Source organism: Orcinus orca, chromosome 4 (assembly GCF_937001465.1).
Source record: "Orcinus orca chromosome 4, mOrcOrc1.1, whole genome shotgun sequence".
NCBI lineage: Eukaryota > Metazoa > Chordata > Mammalia > Artiodactyla > Delphinidae > Orcinus > Orcinus orca.
In genome coordinates this window covers 68,782,033-68,791,248 of record NC_064562.1, presented here as the reverse complement: position 1 = coordinate 68,791,248, position 9,216 = coordinate 68,782,033, and positions in this window count along the sequence as shown.

The window sequence follows — 9,216 nt, the reverse complement described above, 5'->3', positions numbered from 1 at the left end:
TGTGTCTTCCACTTAGAGAAGTTCCTTTAGCATTTGTTGTAGAGCTTGTTTGGTGGTGCTGAATTCTATTAGCTTTTGCTTGTCTGTAAAGCTTTTGATTTCTCCATCGAATCTGAGTGACACCCTTGCTGGGTAGTGTAATCTTGGTTGTAGGTTCTTCCTTTTCATCACTTTAAATATACCGTGCTACTTCCTTCTGACTTGTAGATTTTCTGCTGAGAAATCATCTGTTAACCTTATGGGCGTTCCCTTGTATGTTATTTGTTGTTTTTTCCATGTTGCTTTTAATAATTTTTCTTTGTCTTTAATTTTTGTCAATTTGATTACTGTGTGTCTTGGCATGTTTCTCCTTGGCTTTATCCTGCCTGGGACTCTCTGCCCTTCCTGGACTTGGGTGGCTATTTTCTTTCCCAAGTTAGGGAAGTTTTCAACTATAATCTCTTCAAATATTTTCTCATCTCTTTCTCTCTCTCTTCTCCTTTTGGGACCCCTATAGAGCGAATGTTGGTACATTTAATTTCGTCCCAGAGGTCTCTTAGGCTGTCTTCATTTCTTTTCATTCTTTTTTCTTTATTCTGTTCTGCAGCAATGACTTCTACCATTCCGTCTTGCAGGTCACTTATCCGTTCTTCTGCCTCAGTTATTCTACTATGGATTCCTTCTAGTGTACTGTTCATTTCAGTTATTGTCTTGTTCATCTCTGTTTGTTTGTTCTTTAATTCTTCTAGGTCTTTGTTAAACATTTCTTGCATCTTCTCAATCTTTGCCTCTATTGTTTTTCCGAGGTCCTGGATCATCTTCACTACAATTATTCTGAATTCTTTTTCTGGAAACTTGCCTATCTCCACTGCATTTAGTTGTTTTTCTGGAGTTTTATGTTGTTCCTTCATCTGGTACATAGTCCTCTGCCTTTTCATTTTGTCTATCTTTCTGTGAATATGTTTTTCATTCCACAGGCTGCAGTGTTGTAGTTCTTCTTGCTTCTGCTGTCTGCCCTCTGGTGGATTAGGCTGTCTAAGAGGCTTGTGCAAGCTTCCTGATGGGAGGGACTGGTGGTAGGTAGAACTGGGTGTTGCTCTGGTGGGCAGAGCTCAATAAAACTTTAATCTGCTTGTCTGCTCTTGGGTGGGGCTGAATCCCATCCTTGTTGGTTGTTTGGCCTGAGGTGACCCAGCACAGGTGGGGCTAATGGTGCACTCCGGGAGGGCTTAGGTCAAGGAGTACTTCCCAGATCTTCTGCTGCCAATGTCCTTGTCCCTGCGGTTAGCCACAGCTGCAACACCCCACCTCTGCAAGAGACTCTCCAACACTAGCAGGGGGGTCTGGATGAGTCTCCTGTGGGGTCACTGCTCCTTCCCCCTGGGTCCTGATGTGCACACTACTTTGTGTGTGCCCTCCAGGAGTGGAGTCTCTGTTTCCCCCAGTCCTGTCAAAGTCCTGCAATCAAATCCCGCTAGCCTTCAAAGACTGATTCCCTGGGAATTCCTTCTCTTGTTGCTGCATCCCCAGGTTGGGAAGCCTGACATGGGGCTCAGAACCTTCACTCCAGCAGTTGGACTTCTGTGGTATAATTGTTCTCCAGTTTTTGAGTCACTCACCCAGCAGTTATGGGATTTGGTTTTATTGCTCCTACTGTCTCATTGTGGCTTCTCCTTTGTCCTTGAATGTGGGGTATCTTTTTTGGTGAGTTCCAGTGTCTTCCTGTTGATGATTGTTTAGCAGCTAGTTGTGATTCCAGTGCTCTCGCAAGAGGGAGTGAGTGCACATCCTTCTCTGCCATCTTGAACCAATATCTTTAATATTGTTCTTTAATTTTTTTATTTTAAAAGGCAAAGAATTTCTCAAAGGACATTAAACTCTTATCATTTTTTGATATTTTAATTATATTTATGAATTTCAGAAGGGGGTTAATATATAATACTTCTTATACAACATATATTCTGTTTTCAGTGTATCAACTAAATGCATAATTTAGAAAGATCACAAACAGCCTTATATATTCTAAACTGGGATGAGGGTGAGAAAACACTTTCTTACTTGCTCCATCTTTCCATGCCTGCAAACTTACACAATTTTACCTCAGGCTCTATGTTTTTCCTCCCTTTCTCTGTAATTATGTCATTTTCACATTAAATTTTCCAATTAAAATCCAACATGTTAAACTTTTCGAATCTTAAATAAAAAAATTGTTAACATGGTTTCCTGAAATAAAGAATATTAACATTACCAAGTTAATATTTTCTCCAGTGGTAGAGAAAAAAAACTCTTAAATTCACAACTCAGAATAATTTCTGGAATTGGAAACCACAAATCTGAAACAGATATTTTAAACATGAAATAAAATTAAACTTACTGATACATCACCCACTGTTGAGAATGCACACTCTTCCACCTCTATGCTTCTTTGTGATTTCTCATCAAATGAGTAGCATCTGGACATTCTTTCAGACTTGTAAGGTGACTAAAGCAAGAATATACTTAAGGATTTAAAATAAACTAGTTTAACAAGTTTGGATGGTAAACTTTAACCAATAGTATGGTTTGAGGTGAAGAATCACTTGATAATCTTTGTTTTAGGAAGTAAATATTTCCTGATTCTGGCTAATTAAATGAGAAACAATATAATGTCCAAAACCTAAGCAAAACCCTTGAATACTTGGAGCAGTTTTGTGTTTGTCTTTCAAGAGATGGCACTGTTTGTTCTGAGTCAGTACGTTCTGGTCTTCAGGCTATGCCTTTTCTCCTTTTAGAGGCAAGTGTGAAACAAGATCAGAGATTTTCATAAAAGGTTTGATAGCCCTTGACTTGCTTTTCTTAGTGCAATGGTACCTGTCTGGGTCTGGCCCAATAATTCTTTTGTATCTGCTTAAAGGGGAATCCAGCTTTAAGGTGGGAAAGTGAAAATGTATTTGTGCCAACTGCCATTTTCAAGGACTTCCCCAACTCTCCTTGTGATTTCCTTTGTAGCTACAGCAGTGCCTACTTTTATTGACTTTGAGTTTTCTTTTCTGTCCATCAGATCTTTTTTTTTTCCCCACTGTGTCTTTGCCCACATGCCTAGAATATTGTTTTCCTTCTTTGTAATACAGTTCTCAATTAAAAATCCACTTCACTGTAAGATTCAAGACATTTAGTTAGAATCTTATTACACAGAGTCCTGGATGTTTTCCTGTAATTTCCCTACTGTCCAAATAGCCCTTGACCCATGTTTTCCCTTCAAGCAGGAACCTAGTTTTAGTTTTCTTTAGTTTCAAAATATTCCTCCTTTTAGACAGTGGAAGATTTGAGGCCAGAAACTGTGACATCTTTGAATGAATGCACTTGTTATCACCTCTGTAAACACTTTGACATTAAATATTTACTGAATCTTTCTTTTAGTCAATTTGACAATCAACATTTAAATTCATATTTCAATACCTCTTTTGAGAAGAAGTTTTTGGCAAAACAGGCACATAAAATTACAATGAATAAATTAACATATGGGAAAATGTTCAAATTGGCTAATAAATAAAAATTCTATACCTTTGTCAACTTTTTACTAATGTTTGACAAGTTACTACAATCTTAACCACTTAAAATGACAGCCATTTATTATTTGTTTTTATTCTGTTTGTCAGAAGTCCAGGTGGGCCCAACTTTGTTCTCTGCTTAGTGTTTAAAGGCTAAAAGCAAGAAGTGGGCTCAGTTGGGTTTCTATCTGGAGGCTGTGATAAAGAATCACTTGCTAGCATATTTAGTCTGTTGGTAGAATTAAGTTCATTTCAGAAGGACTAAGGTCCCTGTTTTTTTGCTCCCTATCATCTTGGGCTTCCCTCAGTTTCTGGAGGCTAACTGAATTCCTTGGTAAATGGTCCCCTTCATTTTCAAGCCAACAGTGGTGCATCTTCTCACACTTGGAATCTCTTTGATTTTTCTACTACCAAGAAGAGAAAATTCTCTGCTTCTAAGGGACTCTGCTTCTAAAGGATTAGACTTAAACCCACCTGGAAAAATCTCCTTTTTTATTAACTCAAAGTCAGGTGATTAGTAACCTTAATCATATCTACAAAACTCCTTTTGCCATGTAATGTAACATAAGCATGGGTATGATTTCTCATTATATTCACAGTAAGATTAGGGCAGAAGATCTTGGAGGACCATTAAAAAAAAAAGAATTCTGTCTACCACAATACTAAAAAATAAAAAAGATTGTTTTCCCCCTTTTAAACTATATGTTTAATAACGTTAGATATTTAGTAAAAATTCAACATTCACATACTCTGGGGGTATAGTCAGTTGGTACAACTCTTTCAAGAATGGAAACTTATTAAAGTGGTAAGGAGGGAAGAACTTTTATGTGAAGGGATTCATGTGTACATGCAACATTATAGTGTGTTTAGAGCACTAAAATACCTCTTTAAAAAATGAAAATTAAGAATAGCAAAAGGAAAGAAGCCAAGATGAGAGATTAAAATGGAAAATAGGAAGGGGATAATCATGGAAGTTTTGTACATCTAGAAACTATGTTTTGTCTTTACCCTATAGGTTAAGGTCTCATTTCTTTTTATGCCATGTCCATGGTCATCTTTGGCTGTCTGGTGAAGACTATGGACCCCTTCTCATAATAATGTTTTTAGATGCATAAAATAAAATACATAGAATTATACTAAAACCAGTATATGGTGATGTGGTTATCAAAATAGTTTTGAAATTTTTGAATAGAAATAAATATGCTTCTCTTTTAACATATTAAATAACAGGATTTAGCAATGAGTCTAGTAACAATTTCAAAGTTGCAATGAGAATAAATATATTTTGATACATATGCAACAACTATTAAATGAAATTAAAATATCTATGATTTCTCTTGGTGACAAAGTCACTGATACAACTTATGTTACTGGGTTGTTGGGGTTTTTTTTGCCTATTTTATAATGGAAAGAAATAGTAAGTTTCTGTTAAAAGTTAGTGAAGATAAAGAAGATTTTTTTTTCCTATCCAAGTTGTGCTCTAGATTAAGTACATCTTCTGTAGGAGTTTTCTAGATTAAGTACATCTTCTGTAGGAGTTGGAGAAATTAGAGGTATTTGAAATTAGAAATGCAGGGACATGGACTATAGGACTTCAGGATTAGAGAAAGAAGATCATTTTGAGGTTCTTCCAACAGTTAGAAGGAGATGATGGTAGTGGAAAAGAAGTTAAGATCATTTGGATTTATGAGTTCAAAGAATTGAGGCTGGGTGTGGATTATCTACTTGGATGTTGAAACTGACAACAATGAAGATAGGAGTCAGATACATAGGTCCATTCTGAGCAGGTGCCTAGTACCTCAGTTAATGTGGGGGGTGTCCAGAGCTTTGAAGTGATTAGGAGGGGCAATATGTGGTACGGTTAGAGGCATGAGCCTATATACTAAAAATAGTTTATATTTTTATACTATTGTGCAGCAGTAATTGTTGGAAGACTACACGAATATTTGGAAGCTTTTAAATGGGTGTTGGAAGAATTTTGACTTAGTATTAGAGCCAGGGAGAAAGAGCAATCACTTGAGAGGGTTACAATGAAAGGGTGTGTTAGATAGGGACATCCAGACTTGAGTAAGAGGTTGAGGGAGCGTTCTGTGAAAGGTTGAAGGTATAGGAACATTCTGATAAAAAAAAAAAAGAAAGATTAAGTGGAATCAGCTGAGAAAAAGGGTAGTAGTGAGGTGTTAAACCAGTGGGAAAGACAATGAGCAGTGTAGTGAGAGGGAAAAGAAGCCACAGGCATTATGAGAAAGAAGCAAAGCAGAGGTAAGGATACGTGATCACAGTGGTCTTCATTTGGTGCAGTGCAAGAGGGTTCATGGAGTGAGGAAGGGTAAGACACCTTACTTTATGATTCATGACCCTGGTGAAAAATTTAGTTGCTAGCAGGCTATCCTAATGTTCTGGGCAAGGTCTATGTGGTGTAACTATTTAATGTATCGACTCAAAGATAGCCATTAGAAGTGATAATAATACCAAACATGTGGTCATTGGAAAATATACAGTGTCAGATGGAGAAATACATAATTTTATATATGCTATTATGTCAATTTTGTCAAATATATGTAGGTATATATACAAGAATAGGAAGGTAAAAAATAAAAATAGTTGTAAGTTGATACAATTGTGTGCCCTCTCCTTCTAAAAAGTATTAGTTATAATGTTCCCACAGGGGTTTTTTTTGTGTGTGTAGTGGGATAAGTAAATCCCATTAATTTCCTTTAATTAAAAAAAAAACTTTTATTCTGTAATGCAACTATGTTTTTTCCTACGAAACTTTTATAAAGTGGCTGTGGCTTAATATTTGTCTTTCCAATGGCCTTAACTTTCAGGTTCTATTTATTTCTCCTCTCCACTTTTAAATTCTTCTTTTCTTCAAAGTGCCTTTCAGCCTATTCATTCAACTTCCTAATCCTCTTTCCCTAAGGATTATTACTTGTAGGACAAACACTAGAGGATTTAAAAAATTATCCCAAGAATTCAGTAATCTCCACCTAGATCTAAACAGGAAAATATGGGTTTGAGGTTCAGCAGAAAGTACTAGTTTTTAACACAGATGAAGGGTAGCTGAAACCATTAGGAAGGTAATCCTATGCATTTCTGAAATTTCTCCTCCTGAAAACATTTCTTAGGGGGGCATCTGAACATCTTTCATGGAGAGCACTGACATTTGGGAATGGAAAGAGAAGAAAGATCTAACAGGGTGATCTCCTCATCTCCAAAACTAAATTTTAAATAAAAGTTGGGATATAGATTCTGACAATGGAACAAAATGTATAAAAATAGAACTTCACAGGAAACCTATGACATCTGGTTAGCATACTCACAATTACATAGCTCTGTGACTTAAGTTAAAGAATCTTTAATAATTCAGAATGTAGACTAAGATATTACTAAGCAGAGTCTTTAAAATATACTTTGTTAAATTCTGACTTTGGAATGATTTTGGTATTTTCCATTGTCAGCTATGTAATAGCTTTAACAATGTTCCCGGTTTTTTCTTTTTTTTTAATTTTTATTGGAGTATAGTTGATTTACAATGTTGTGTTAGTTTCAGGTGTACAGCAAAGCAAATCAGTTATACATATATATAATATATTATATATAAATATCTCCACTCTTTTTTAGATTCTTTTCCCATATAGGTCATGACAGAGTATTGAGTAGAGTTCCCTATGCTATACAGTGATTGATTATAGAGTTCTCCAACAAGTTGTCATAAAATATGCTGTAAATAAAATGAGTTGGGACTATATTCAGTCTTAAAGCTATCAAGTGAACAACAATTAATTTGATTTGCTTGGTACTTTTCTTTTTGTGATAAGTTAATATTAACCATATGAGCTGTATTATATATTATTTCTCTTCAAGAAAATGCTAAATATAATTTCAACAAAACAGTGGTGTTTGCAAAATACATAAAGCAATACTAATGATAATGCTGACATTGTATAAAAACAATGACAATCTTAGTGCATGTGCAGCATCAGCTGTGCTGATACCAATTTATAATAATATACTTTGCACTTTTCAAACAGTTTGAAACATTCTCTGAATTTGGACTTTAATTTATTATTCAAGAGGAAAGCCTCATAACATCGTGAGGAGATAGATTAAGTTCCATTTAACAGGATAAGGACAGTTGGGAGTAAAGATGTATTTCTCTTCTTAATTGTGTGACAAGATTACAATTTTCTCATTTCTTATTAGCCATAGTTAAAACTTTCAGGCAAGAAAAATACTGAAACCTGTAAAAGAATGTTTATTGTAAGTATTTACAAAATCACCTTAATCAAAACTTTTTAGTTTGCTGCATTTTAGTGTGCTTCCTGTAGTTTTGTTTATAAAACAGATTTTCTAATAAGGCATTAAAAAGAGCAAAGTTCAAAACAAACTTTTGTTGTTTCAGCAGGGTTTGAACTATTTTGCTGCTCCTTATTTTAAAATACGGTATATAATTTACACAACATCAAGTCTTTAAATTACTTCATAAGCTTAGTGTGGAGGGTGAGAAAGGGATGGGGTAAGATATAGATTTGGAGGTTAAACTTTCCATGGAGTGTTCTGACCTGCCAATTTAATTGGCTCTGCAGCTTTGCCTATGTTAAAATCATCCTTCATTTCCTTAGGTATAGTTGGATATAGTTTTAAGTGGTATTATTTGTCTTAACCATAAAACTGGTTTGGTTAAATAATATACTTTGCTAAACACCATGTGAGTTTAACTTACATTTTTTCCAAGGAGAAACATCTGTTTGGCAACAATCATTTAATCCCAGTGACTTCTAGAACTGCAATATCCCTGGCTAGTGAATGTGCATAACACAGAGTAGTGCAGAGAAGACTGAACTGGATGAAAGAGCTCCTGGATTCTGTTCCTCTACTGGCTATCACCTACTGTATTCTTCGGGGAAATTCTCTTGGCTTTGATTTCACATGAGTCAAAAAAGGAGGTTGATATAGACAGTCTTTTAGGTCTCTCCCAGCTCTAACAGCTATAATTCTGGCATTAACTTCAATAATTTGTAACAAGTTTATTTTTCATTTCCATGATGGCATGAAGGAATGCCTTGCACACATCCCCTCTCTGTCAAATAAATATATGAACAAAGCAATAAGTTCACTGGGTGATTGCTATTAATATATTTTTGTTCTTATTGTTATTGAATCATGAAGATTTAACTGAGAGGTGGTTAAGCATTACAATAAGTTTTGTTCAATTCTTACTCTAGTATTAAAAACTAACCCTTTAGTTCTCATGGCATTCCACAGAGATTATGTGCTGTATCATTTACTGTCAACCTAATGAATTTGACCTGTCTTTTTTTTTTTTTTTTTTTTCGGTACACGGGCTTCTCACCGTTGTGGCCTCTCCCGTTGCAGAGCACAGGCTCCGGGACGCACAGGCTCAGCGGCCATGGCCCACGGGCCCAGCCGCTCCGCGGCATGTGGGATCTTCCCAGACCGGGGCACGAACCTGTGTCCCCTGCATTGGCAGGTGGACTCTCAACCACTGCACCACCAGAGAAGCCCTGACCTGTCTTTTAAAACGAGTCAAATTGTAGAGTTTTTTACCTATGAAAAGATATATCATTATAGCATTCACAGCATAAGAGACAAAACCCAGGGGTTTTTTTTGTTGTTTTTTGTTTTCTTTTTGCGGTACGCGGGCCTCTCACTGTTGTGGCTTCTCCCGTTGCGGAGCACAGGC